At 47.6% G+C, this 13,538-nt stretch overlaps 1 long non-coding RNA gene across 1 annotated transcript; it reads right to left on the bottom strand.

The window, feature by feature from the left end:
- Positions 1-10,870: 10,870 nt before the first annotated feature.
- On the bottom strand, positions 10,871-12,998 carry LOC123130506 (uncharacterized). Its single transcript, XR_006463849.1, has 3 exons — positions 12,642-12,998; positions 12,326-12,548; positions 10,871-11,988 (listed from the first exon to the last, which is right to left on the bottom strand). It is a non-coding gene; the product is annotated as an uncharacterized lncRNA (long non-coding RNA).
- Positions 12,999-13,538: the final 540 nt, after the last annotated feature.

Genomic DNA, 13,538 nt, shown 5'->3' with positions numbered 1-13,538 from the left:
TCCCGACTGGACAAATGATGTACATTGTGTACATCCTTAGGAAAGAAATCCCAGAGGACGAGGAAGAGGCTTGACAGATCGTCCGTCGATCCAAGGCCTTTACTATGATAAGAGGACAACTGTTCAGGGAAAGCGTGACTGGAGTCGGTCAGAAATGTATAACGCCAGAAGAAGCTCGAATGATCCTCAATGACATCCACTCGGGAACTTGTGGTCACCATGCGTCCTCTCGGGCCATCGTGGCTAAAGCATACCGAGCTGGATTCTATTGGCCACGAGCAAATGAAATGGCGAAAGATATAGTCGACAGATGTGAAGGCTGCCAGTTTTACTCCGACATGTCTCACAAGCCAGCGTCATCCCTGAAGAAAATTCCCCTCATCTGGCCCTTTGCTGTTTGGGGACTGGATATGGTCGGACCACTGAGAACTGGTAGGAGCGGCTTCACTCATGTGCTCATTGCAGTCGACAAGTTTACCAAATGGATCCAAGCTAAACCTATCAAGAATCTTGAAGCCAGCACCGCTGTCAGTTTTATCAGAGAATTGACATTCAGATATGGAGTTCCACACAGCATCATCATGGACAACGGGTCAAACTTCGATTCTGATGAGTTTAGAGCTTTCTGCGCTTCTCAAGGCACACGAGTCGACTATGCTTCAGTCGCTCACCCGCAGTCAAACGGACAAGCAGAAAGAGCCAATGGCCTAATTCTCAAAGGATTGAAACACCGACTGATGTGTGATCTCAAACACGCAGCAGGCACTTGGGTCGATGAGCTTCTATCAGTTCTTTGTGGTTTGAGGACAACTCCCAATCGGTCGACCGGACGAAATCATTTCTTTTTGGTCTATGGAGCCGAAGCTGTTCTACCAAGTGACCTGCTACACAACGCACCCCGAGTCGAGCTCTTCTCCGAAGAGGAAGAAGAGCAGGCCCGACAAGATTCAGTCGATCTCTTAGAGGAGGAAAGAGAGATGGCCCTGATCCGGTCGACCATCTATCAGCAAGACTTGCGTCGATTCCACGCCAGAAACGTGAGGGGTTGAGCCTTTCAAGAGGGGGACCTGGTTCCTCGAGTGGATCAACAGAAACCACACAAGCTCGCCCCGGCTTGGGAAGGTCCCTTCATCATCACCAAAGTTCTCCACAATGGAGCATACCATTTTTACAGCGTTGAGCAACAGAAGGACGAGCCACGGGCTTGGAACGCGGAGTTGCTTCGCCCCTTTTATACTTAAGCACTCATTCGAATAAAATGTAATAAGAAGTACCTTTGTAATATGTTCATTAAAGACAAGAGCTTTTCAGTCTTCTCATTCGATTGTTGTTGTCCTTATGTACCTTCGAAATCCCCAGTGGGTGGGCTTAGCTGCGAATCCGTTTCGCCTAAGTTCGAAAGAAAATCCTACCGAGTGGAGAGCAATCCTCCCACTCAGGGGCTTAGCTACAGTTCGGCACTCGCCTAAGTTCTCCCACTCGGAGGCTTAGCTGCAGTCCAGCACTCACCTAAGTTTGAAAAAAATCCTACCGAGTGGAGAGCAATCCTCCCACTCATGGGCTTAGTTGCAGTTCGGCACTCGCCTAAGTTCTCCCACTCGGAGGCTTAGTTGCAGTCCATCACTCACCTAAGTTTGAAAAAATCCTATCGAGTGGAGAGCAATCCTCCCACTCGGAGGCTTAGCTGCAGTCCGGCACTCGCCTAAGTTCTCCCACTCGGAGGATTAGCTGCAGTCCAGCACTCGCCTAAGTTTGAAAAATCCTACCGAGTGGAGAGCAATCCTCCGACTCGGGGGCTTAGCTGCAGTCCGACACTAGCCTAAGTTCTCCCACCCGGAGGCTTAGCTGCAGTCCAATACTCGCCTAAGTTCGAAGCACACCCCTATCCGCAAGGACGACGAGGTGCAGGTCGACTGCAACCTTTTCCTTCGGAGCTATGCCACAAGTACAATGCGCGCTACATCCCTATCCGCAAGGACGATGAGGTGCAGGTTGACTGCAATGCATGTAGGTCGACTGGAGTCACCACCTCAGAGCTACATTTCAAGCACAAAGATTATTCAGAACAAAGAACAAAGTCCACTTGAAGACAAAACAAAAGCATATTCGGAAATAAACCAAATTGGGATAAATCCTGAAGTTCCAAACAGCAAATCAAAAGTATTCGATCATCAAGCCCAAAGGAGTTTAACGGTTACAGAAATCACTCGGCATTCTGAGGCAAATTTAAGGCAGTTTCTAGTCTCATAATTTTGTTCACACGGCAGGAGGAGGGCTAGCAGGCTCGACGAATTCGTTCAGGTCGATTCCCTCCGCGATCCGAGTGGCAGCAGCGATGAAAGTCTCCATGAAGGACTGGAAGGCATGCCTTTTGGTGTTAGCGACCTTGATTGCCGCCAGCTTGTCTTCACGAGCTTCCTTGCAGTGGACTCGCACCAAGGACAGCGCCATGTCAGCACCACACCAGGCGGAAGCCTTCTTCCATTCTTGCACTCGGTCAGGGATCTCATTGAGTCGAGCCATCAGGGATTCCAGGTCAGTTTGAAACGTCGCCCTTGGCCAGAGCAATGAGTCGACTCGTGAGACTACTTCCTTCAGACGCGTGAGGTAGCTTGTGACGCCGGCGACACGAGACTTCAGTCCGAGCACGTTCATTGCAGTTTCATCACAAACTGGAGAAGCGATAGGGTCCAGACCCGTCTCAACCCTTCCAGTTTCCACGTCAAAGTCTTGGCAGAATTCTGCAATCAAAAAAAATTAGTGAGTCGACTGGACAAGGTTCATTTGCAAGCATCAACACAGTCGGGTTGAAAGGAGTACCTTCCAGCATCAGATAGAGCTTCTTGACAAGATTTCTCAGATAAGCTTCCGTGTCATTCCTCTTGTGGACCGTAGACTCCAGCTTTTCATTCAGGACAATCTTGTCCTTCTTCAGACGACTCACTTCTCGGTTGGACTCATTGAGGCAGGACTTCAGTTTGGTCACCTCCCCTTCCAGTGCTTCGACTAAAGACAACTTCTGGTCTGCAAGGGCAGTTTTATCTTGGGCTTCCTTCTGTGCAGCGGCGAGGTCCGAGTCCTTCTTCTCTAGAGCCAATTTCATTTTCTCTGCAAAAGAAGCAATCAGATCAGACAAGAGCTCGAAGAAATGTTTTAAAAAGACAGCCGACAGGCAGTTACCTTTCATACCAGCAGCTTCGTCTTGAGCTTTCTTCAGATTCTGCTGGGCCAACTCCAAGTTGAGGTTGAGTTGCCTATGCTTCTCCTCAAGTTCAGCAAACATGGAAATGAGAGTACAAGACTTCTGCAGAAGGCAAAAGACGTGTCAGTTGACAAGATCAAAGGTTGTTCACTTCCGAGTGGATAAAACTTAAAGAAGTTCGCTTAGACCCCAGCCGACTGCACACAGTCGACTGCGGTCTCAGAGGCTACACCCAGCGGGTGCACTTGGCATGCCCCCGCTGATTAAGACCCAACTCGACCGGTCCGCCCGGGTCAAGTTAAAAAAAATCCAGACCCCAGTCGACTGCCTGCAGTCGACTGCGGTCTCGGGGACTACACCCAGTGGGTGCACTTAGCATGCCCCCACCGGTTCAGATCTCATTCGACCGGTCCGCCCGGGTCGAGTGGAAGAAAAGAAAGGAAGGTAGAACTCAGACCCTAGTCGACTGCCAGCACTCGACTGCGGTCTCGGGGACTACACCCAGTGGGTGCACTTAGCATGCCCCCACCGGTTCAGATCCTACTCGCCCAGACCAAGTGGAAGAACGCAACTACCGAAGACAACAAAACACCCACTGGGTGTACTAATTCGACGCAAACAACAGGAGATTGTATAGAAGAAAAATTTTCGGGTAGCATATCCTGATAGAGCAAGGACAGTTGAAAGTTTACTTACCTGGACATTGGCTCGGAGAGCAGTGCTGGCGTCGTAAGCGGCCTGGCTATTCTCGTGCACCGTCTTCATCCGCTCCATCATCACGTTAGCCTGACGGATGGCTTCCGCAGCCGCATCCGACTGGTTTTCCGGGACAGGGTAGCTGGCGAAGAAGAGGGCAGACGACCCAGGTGCAGCAGCTTGGACCTCCGAGGCGTGAGATGGGACGACTGAAGGAATCACCGGTACAGTCGACGGTGCGGGGCGCTCACTCGACAACTGCACAACGAAGGTTACAGAGGCCCCACCCGCGTCTTTAGATTGATGGACGGTTGATGTTGTCGTCGGTCCCTGCTGAGACACCTTACCAGTCGCCGCCTTTTTATTCTTCCTGGGCCTAGGAGCCACATCTTCATCATCATCTGGGAGATCGATGACGTTGGGCGGAGCTGCGGAGAAGATCAATCGACTCCAAAGTGAACCGCTAGAATTCAATCGACCGAGTAGTCAAGAGAAAGATCATAAGAGTTTTTACCTGGGTTGGAAGTAACCGCATCTTCCATCTCCTCGTCTCGGTACTGGTGAGAAGAGGTTCCTAATGTAGCAGCACTGCAAAGGCCCGCACTTAGTCAGTTATGTTCTGTTGCTCGAGTCGACGAAAAGAACAAGTCAGATGATTACCCAGAGATGGTAGGGATGGTCACTTTTATCCTGGGCAAAGCTTTTGGCAGTTTGGAGGAGGTGGCTTTCAGTGCTTTGGGCGCTGGAGGCGGCACAACCTTGGGATGCTTTGGAGCCTTCTCAATCAGCACTGCAGAAGACGTCCTGGGACGCTTCGAAGACTGCCCAGTCGGCGCGGTCGCCAGGTCCGGGGTGCTCGCCGGGTCGTGGGCGTGCTTGGAACTCCTCTCCCTGCGAGGAGGTGAGTCGACCTCTTTGTCATCAGTCGACTCGTCGCTTTCCTCGTCCTCCTCGGCATCCGAGTGCCACTCGCTGCTCTCGCCCCCGCTCGCTCCTTCATCGACGTCTTGCCCCTGCACTCCATTGGGCATCGAGTACATGTCAACGAGGGCCTGAAAGGGCAACGATCGAAAGAAATTCAGTCGACCATCAACAAGGTCTCACACGAAGAATCAAGAAGTTACTCGACAAAGCAGAGTCATACCTGTTCCGGCTGGCACGAGTTATCGAATGGAATCACCCTCCTAGACCCCTGGGGATTGTCTTTGTTGCTGGTGATTCCCTTCAGCCACTTCTCCAAAGTGTGTTCGCTGACGTCCTCCGGGTGGATCCGAGTGGAGTCCTCAAGCCCCGAGTACATCCACATCGGATGGTCATGGGCCTGAAGCGGTTGGATGCGTCGACTGAGAAAGACCTCCAGCAGGTCCATCCCAGTCACCCCATCGTGGACGAGTTGGATGACCCGCTCGACCAACACCTTGACCTGCGCCTTCTCGTCTTGGACCACCCTAAAGGAGGAGGGCTTCTCCACTCGAGCTAGGGAAAAGGGAGGAAGTCCGGTCGACTGACCCGGGGTCAGCTGGTCCTTACAGTAAAACCAAGTCGACTGCCAGCCCCAGACCGAGTCGGGAAGGATCATCGCTGGGAAGGTGCTCTTGTTCCTCATCTGGATCCCCAGTCCCCCGCACATCTGGATCACGTGCGTCCTCTCATCACTCGGATTGGCCTTTTTGACCTACTGGGAGCATCAGGTGAAGATGTGTTTGAAGAGACCTTAGTGCGGTCGACGGCCCAAGAAATTTTCACACATTGACACAAAAGCAACCAGATAGACTATGGTATTTGGAGTGAAGTGGTGGAGCTGAGCCCCGAAGAAGTTCAAAAAGCCCCGAAAGAAAGGATGGGGAGGCAGAGAAAATCCGTGATCGACGTGGGTGGTGAGGAGAACGCACTCACCCTCCCTTGGCTGCGGCTCAGTCTTGTTCCCCGGGAGCCGCGCCGATTTGTGGGGGATCAGTCCCCCCTCCACCAGGTCATCAAGGTCGTCCTGGCTGATCGTCGAGCGGATCCAGTCGCCCTGGATCCAGCCCGGCGGCAGGCCGGATCTCAACGAGGATCCGCCCCGGCTGGTCCGCTTGCCCTTCGCCTTCGTGGCTGCCTTCTTCGCGTGCTCCAGCGCCACCGTCTTCTCTTTTCCCATGGCGGCGGATCGAGTTCGAGCGAGTGTTCGACGACGAGAGCAAAAGCGAGTGTGGAAGAGAGGTCGAAGGAAGAAGAAGAGAGAATGGGAGCGCACAGTGCAGAGATCCGGTCCGGTGCCTTTTATAAGGTCATTCCCCGAGTGACTGATTGGTAGTCCCAGACGATCTAAACAAATCCCGCAACAGTCACGCGCACAATACATGGCGAAAAAGGGGGCGCGGTGATTGAGGAGACCTGCCTAATCCGTCCCGATTACCATGGCCTCGCCCGTCTGGCGCGCTTCCCAAAATTCGAATCCCGCGAAATCAACGGAGAGCAGAGCAACTGGTCAGACTTAAAACATCCTCCACAATATCATTCAGAATTCTACCGTGAAACACTACTAGGGAAAAGCCTAGCAGCAGCGCGGGTTTTCGACCTTTTAGTAGCGCGGGGGCCGGCGCTACTAATAAGCCGCTACAGCTAACGTATAGCAGTAGCGCTGGTCCACCCGCGCTACTGCTACACAAGTGTTGCAGCAGCGCGCTTAAAGGAACCTCGCTGCTGCTAATAGCTATAACGCGCTTCCCCTGTGCGCGCTACTGCTACAACCGCGCTGTTGCTAACTTTTCTCCACTCGCTACTGCTAATTTTGTAGTTTTTTTGTTTTTTCAACATATTTGTTTTGTATTTGAACAGGCTTTATAGAAGAATCTTTAGCACATACAAATTTCATCATGATACACATACAAATGCCTACGAGACCACAAATGTAATCATAGCATATACATACAAATAGTCTCGTCATAATCATCATCCAACACAAAGTGGTATCTTGTCATCATCTCAAAAATAGCGATACATGCAAGTCTCGAATACTTGCAACTACAACGTCATCCATCTAAACAAAGGTATACGTGAGAAGAGCTATCACTATGAGTGAGAGCGGAACTATGCAGTACATGAGATGGCGGTTACGAGTCCTCTCTCGCGCTAGCGTGAACCTCAAGTAACTAGCTTCTCCTTCTTGTCTGCTTTTGAAGCCTTTATGGCTGGCGTCCAAGAACCCATTGAATTGCGCCTGACACTCATGCCACTCGTTGTACACCCCTGGAACCTTCCCTTTGTACACGACATAGCAGTTCCATCTCGCCATCAAGAAACTAGGTACCTGTTAGAGATGCATGTTCATGAAGAGGATGTACAATCATATATATGCAACAAAATATACTAGAGAACACCGAAAAAGAAAGGTTTAGCAACTAGATGCAACTAGGGATCATGGACATCACAAAGTTGCATCGCTACAAATAGTATACAAGTTCAACCGACACATATCATCATCATCGGCATCATAAATCACTAGAAGTTCCATCCTTCCATATCATCGAGGATGGACCGTAGCTTCTTGAACAGCGTGAGGTCTAGACGTTGCATGCCTATGCGAGCTCGGATGTCAGCTCGTGATATAGGGCCGTGGTGGAACATCCCCTTCTCATCGATGCCTTCTTTCATGATGATCGTCGCAATGTCGCTTTGGATGCGAAAGAAGTCATCTCTAAGTTTAAAATCCGCTTCTCCATGAGATTCTAGCCACTTGTGGATATGCTCATCATTTCTGCTTCTCATGCGAAGCTTTTGGTGATCCGTGTTGAACCGAATCATGAGATGGAGGATGTAGAATCCATCCTTCTTGCTTGGTTTTGGGACTTGGATGCAGGAGAAGTTAGTTTTATGCGCGAAACCCATCTTCTTGTTCCTTTGTTTCCTGATCTGCATGTGGCCACCTCTAAAGCTGAAGCCTTGGAGAGCATCATCTAGAATATTCATTATGCGGGTGTATTCTTTTTTCTCGTAGTCTCTGGAAGGGTCAAAATACACGGCGTGGGAGACTTGCGGATAAAGAATGATAAGGACGGCGCGCCCGTTGCTGCGGGGAAAAGACACCTCAAATTATTCCCCATAGAGAGAGAAGGAATGATTGAAATGTATGAAAGGGTTGTTCGAAACTGACTTACTTTGGATGATAAGGCACGAGGACAATTTCGGCCTGACCTTTGCTAAAAAATGGACATATCGAGCGCCTGAAATTCACCGGAACGGAAATGAATCAACATTCCGGCGTAACATAGGCAACTCGGATCATTTACCAAAACATGACATGTCCAAAACATGACATATCCACATATCACATGTCCAGTTCAAATTTGCATATAAATTCAGCAAATTTTGAAACCTATCTAAATTCATAACTAAATAGATAACCTAATTAACATAACTAAAACCTAAGTAAATTAACACTAGCTAGCAGAGAGAGAGAGAGGGGGGGTGGTTTACACAGGGTGCGGGGCAAGGAGGCAGGCCCGACGACGGCCGAGGTTGGGAGGGGAGGAAGCAGAGGAGGGAGGCGAGGGCCGACGGGTCGGGGGCGAGCGCCAGCGTCGGGGGCGAGCGCGCCTGGGTCGGGGGCGGCGGGGTCGGGGGCGAGCGCGCCGGGGTCGGGCGCGGCGGGGTCGGGGGCGAGCGCGTCGGGGTCGGGGCGAGCGCGCCGAGGTCGGGGGCGGGCGCGGCGGTGCGACGGGGCCGGGGAAGAGAGAGTGGGGATTTGGGGGAAAAGAGGCGGGATGAAGCAGGGAGAGGGAGAATTTTGGGTTAAGTGGACGTAGCAGTAGCACGTTTTCATGAAACGCGCTACTACTATTACGAGCAGCTATAGCGATTTTTTGCAGAAACCGCTACTGCTACCTTGACTAGCTATAGCTCTTTTTCACTAAAGCGCTACTGCTATAACCAGTTTCCCTTTTTTCTTTTCCTCAGCATAATAGGAACATACACTACACCACAACACTACATCCCCAACACACAAGTCGATAGGGAAAACAACGTTCACCAACAGACAATCGGTCGGAAAAGACTATTACCGACCGACCAAGTCTGTTGGGGAAAGTCCAGACGGGAAAGCCTTTTCCTGACCGACATATCTTTCCCGGCCGACTGTTTGACGGCTATCGAAAGCATTGCCGACCAACTTTCGGTTGGCCCTGCTATGAACCTTTCCCGACCGACTGTCAGATGATAAAATTTCCCGACCGACTATCTGATGGTACTTTCTTTACCGACCGACTTTCCGTTGGCCCTGCCATAAACCTTTCCCGACGGACAGTCCGATGGCAGTACATTTGCTGACCAACTTCCTCTCAGCCCTACCATAAAACTTTCCTGACCAATAGTAGGACGTTGTTATCTTTTGCCAACCAACAGTTTGATAGCATTTTGTTTAGCCAAGCAATATATATTTAATACCCAGCCATTATTTGGCTTGTGCCTTTCCAAACAATATCAATCAAGTTGCATATCTCATTGCAACAGAAACTTGCATGAACTCTAAAAATATTAAACCAGAACCAAAGAAGAATATTCTTATATAGGTAAAAGGTAACTAACTAAAAGGAGGAAACATTTATGTTTCAGTCACCAAGACTCCTGATTGGTTTATAAAATGATAGATGCATGTCTGACGATTCATTGTTTTCTCCTTTACACAAAATACCCAATTGACAAGAACAAAATGCTAACTAAAAGACACATTGTATTTGCTCCATTACACAAAATGTCTAGCTGATGCAAACTGCCATCTTCATGGTTCCTTCCCGGTCCTCTTGTATGTCATTCCTACAAAGGATAAAAGGGTCACCGGTGAATTCATGCATTCATAGAGATAATGGCAATAATAATAATTGTATAAAGCATCAATGGCAAAAACAAACTCGGATTTTAGTATTATAAAAACAGGGCATGTTCTAATTAGAATCTGTGATGTGTTAGACATAATAAAGCATCAATGCCACACCGACCCACCATATAGCATGCATCAATCTCCTCAAGCCGCAGACCAGGAAGTATATTAAACGGAAAAGGAGTATATGCATCATCTGGCCACAGGGCAACAATTTAACATGTCCAGACACCCAATCATTGGGAGCAACACATCCACCACCGGACACACGAAAATCATTTTTGAAGAAAAGACTGCACTAATTTTCTTTCTTTTTCTTCTCTGGGGTGGAAAAGACCGCACTTTGCTGCACTAGACGGCAATACATTAGGCAAAATTATTACTATCTAATACACAGCTAGGAGTTTCAATGATGAGTACAGCATGCCCTGGGAAAAGCATTCTCAAAAACCCACGTACATCAGGAGGTTATACATACTTTCCCTATGTTAAAAATGAATCTCAAGGAGAAGAATCTATTCTCAATCATTTCCAAATGCAGTACTAAGCACATGAGGACTTGCAAAATACCAAACAAAAAGCATCTGAACTTACACTCCACCTGACTATTATATTCATAAAAGCATCTGAACTTACACTGCACCTGACTATTATATTCATAAAAACATTTGTACTTCAGTGCCACAAATTAGATTAAATTGACGACCATCCTCTGATCTCACTACACTAAGTTGTGGCAATTGCGGGACAGATGCGAGCGAATTAACAATGACCTTTTTAGAACTAACCTGCTTATGCCATATGCATGGTAGGATCACCATTAAGCACCTGACTTGCTACTGCTCAGGATTCAGAAACTGAGAAGATTTCTCCTATACAGTACACAAATACTGTTAGGATCAAGGAGGTATGCACATAAATTAATATTCAAATAGATATCATCGCTTTAAATGGAATATCATGAAGCTTTCCTTCCCCACTAAAAAACTAAGCAAAATTTATCTCAATAATGTTCACTTATGATAACCAAGAGAAACTATCTGTGCATACAAGTGTTTTAGAAGCAACAATATAGTACTTGCAACCCATGATATAGGTTCCATTCGTTTCATCCATCACTATACATTTAACTTTCCATGGATTGACAGTAGTGACCACAATTCACATGCAAAACACTATGTAAAAACTGCAAATACACTGGGAATCCTACTTGATTGAATCTTGATGCATAGCAAGTGGAGTACTAACAAATTAAAGCCCTTACCTACACCACTTGTCCTTTGCTTCATTTTTCTAAAACTTGCAAGCATTTCATATGTGAGTGCAGTCCTTTTTTTGTTCAGTGAATCACATGCTGCTAGAAATAATAAAATCCATTAGCTAGCTTCATGCCATATCTTAAAATGCATCGCTACACCAATATGAGTTGCTCTACAATGTACAGATAAATGGTACGAGATGTATTCAGAAATAAATAACAAATTTCTTCATGGATACAATGGCCTTATAAAGCTGAACTATCTACAGTTGTGAAACCATTCTCATTGCAAAATTGCAAATAAAAGATGTTGTAAGTCTATACAAGCCTAAGAGTAGAACCCCTTAACTGAAATATTCTGGAATTTACAGAACTACTAAAGCAAATTTATAGTGAAAATAAAACTCTAAAATCTTTAGAAGCAGTGCTGTCGAAATACAAACGGCTAGATATATGTGTATTTTATCATGATTCCAGAAAAACTGTACCAAGTACTACAGAACTATTGTTGCAAAATTATGGAGAAAAGAAGTTGCAAGTTAATACAAGCCTAAGTGTAAAACAACTGAAGAACTGAAATAATCTACAAGCTTCACAGAAGTAATTTTGCAAAAATACAGAAATACAACATTAAATCCATATAACCATGAGTGATGTTATGTCTTCCTACCGAAAATCCTTGGTTGGTGCTATGTCTTCCTACCTTAAATCCTTCTGCCAGAATTGGAGCATTGAGACTAACAATTTAACAAACACTTGCAGTGTGTTGCCCTATAGCAAGAAATAAGCAGGGGGGACAGGAACAGGGAAGGATTGTATGTGGGGAGAGAAAAAGTAAACGATACCTTGTTGTTAGTCGGAAAGAGTAGCAAAGCTCCAGCCTCTAGGTCAATATCGTCCTCGTAGAAGTCATCGACGAAGAGGTCTATTTCCGCCATCTTGCAGAGCCTGTGTATGGCGTGTCTCAACTCTCACCTGGTTCAGAGGATGAAAATTTAATATACTCCTCTATTTAAAAGAATTCTACAACACTTAACTAAAAATCTGAAACATTACTATGATTATTTGGACTTTTCATGGATGAAGCTAGTTCTCAGGGTTGTCCCTCGTATCAAAGCACAGATATGTGGATAAATTTATATATATATAAAGTAATGAACTTTCGTAGGAATAATACCCTTTTATTAACCTTCAAGCATCCTATGAAATCACACATTACAACTCACAAGCTCTAAAGTTCACAAATCAATCACAACCAGTTCATAAAAAAGTAGCTAATTAAGGATTGCTGCAACAGTACTGAAAGGAATACCTGTAGTACATGTTTTTTCGCAATCATAGCATCAAGCTTGTTCTTCTCAAGTTCTCATCCTCTCATATCCAGAAATCAGATGAGTAGTAGCCAGCCCTTAGACTGCATTGCCGGCTACCCCATTAGCAGATAGAGCCCTTTTTTCGGACGTTATGCTTGAGCTTGAGCTCCCAGCCGAAGCGCTGCTTGCTGGATAGAAGTACTATCCCAAGTTATGGCAGATCTGAACGGAAAAGGGAAAGGCAAACAAATCAACTAACGGAAGCACCAATTGGGGAGGGGTGGAGAGGGAGAGGAGAGTGAGAAGAACACTCACCGTCGGGGGAGGGGAAGCACCAACAGTCAACGGCCAGATCCTTCTTCAAACGAACCGGCGGGTGCAGATCGGAGGAAGCCCATGCCGTGGCAGCGATGGTGACGGCGCCTGGGTGACAAGCGAGGGTGCGAGTACTCTCTCTCGCAGGTTACCCACCTCTCTCTCTCTCTCTCAGCCCCGGATCTGAGAGGGACGGCGGCATCCACCACTGCACCTTGGCCTCTCCCCAAACTCCAGCGCACAAGCTAGGGTTAGAAGTGCTTGGGGGCTAAGCATCGGGGATGCAGGAGGATGAAGGAGACAGGGAAGCACCCTTGCTACCACGGTGACGGTGTGCTGGAGACGGCGGGCGGTCGGTGGCGGGCGGGATGCCAGATAGCGAGTGCTCGGCGGCGAAGGGAGTGCGTGAGGGGATTTAGGTTTGGGGAATTTGGATTTAGTCGTGGCACAAAAGCTGAGTGAAAAAATAGGAGGGAGGCTTGGCGCCTAGTTTTTGGCCCGCGCGAGCAAAGATGGGCCGGCCCAATTGGCAACCAACAGTCGGTCGGCATTAATCGCCGACCAACAGTGTGACGCAGACAAAAGCTTTCCCGACCAACAGTCCAACGTGAAATATCCAAGTATTGCCGACCAACAGTTGGACATGATACTCGCATATTGCCGACCAACAATTCATTAGAAGTTTTCCCAACTAACAGTCTATTGGCGAAATTGACTTTTCCCAACACACACCGGTAGGGAGATCTGGTGCGTGGTGTAGTGATATATATTACATCATTAGACCCTTGCATAATAATGGTTAAGTGTGTATACAAAATAGGAACATATATATATTACATCATTGGACCCATGCATAATAATGGCTAATTAAGTGTGTATACAAAATAGGAACATATA

The sequence above is a fragment of the Triticum aestivum genome, chromosome 6A (assembly GCF_018294505.1).
Source record: "Triticum aestivum cultivar Chinese Spring chromosome 6A, IWGSC CS RefSeq v2.1, whole genome shotgun sequence".
In the NCBI taxonomy this organism is placed as follows: Eukaryota; Viridiplantae; Streptophyta; class Magnoliopsida; order Poales; family Poaceae; genus Triticum; species Triticum aestivum.
This window is presented reverse-complemented; position numbering and strand designations above follow the sequence as displayed.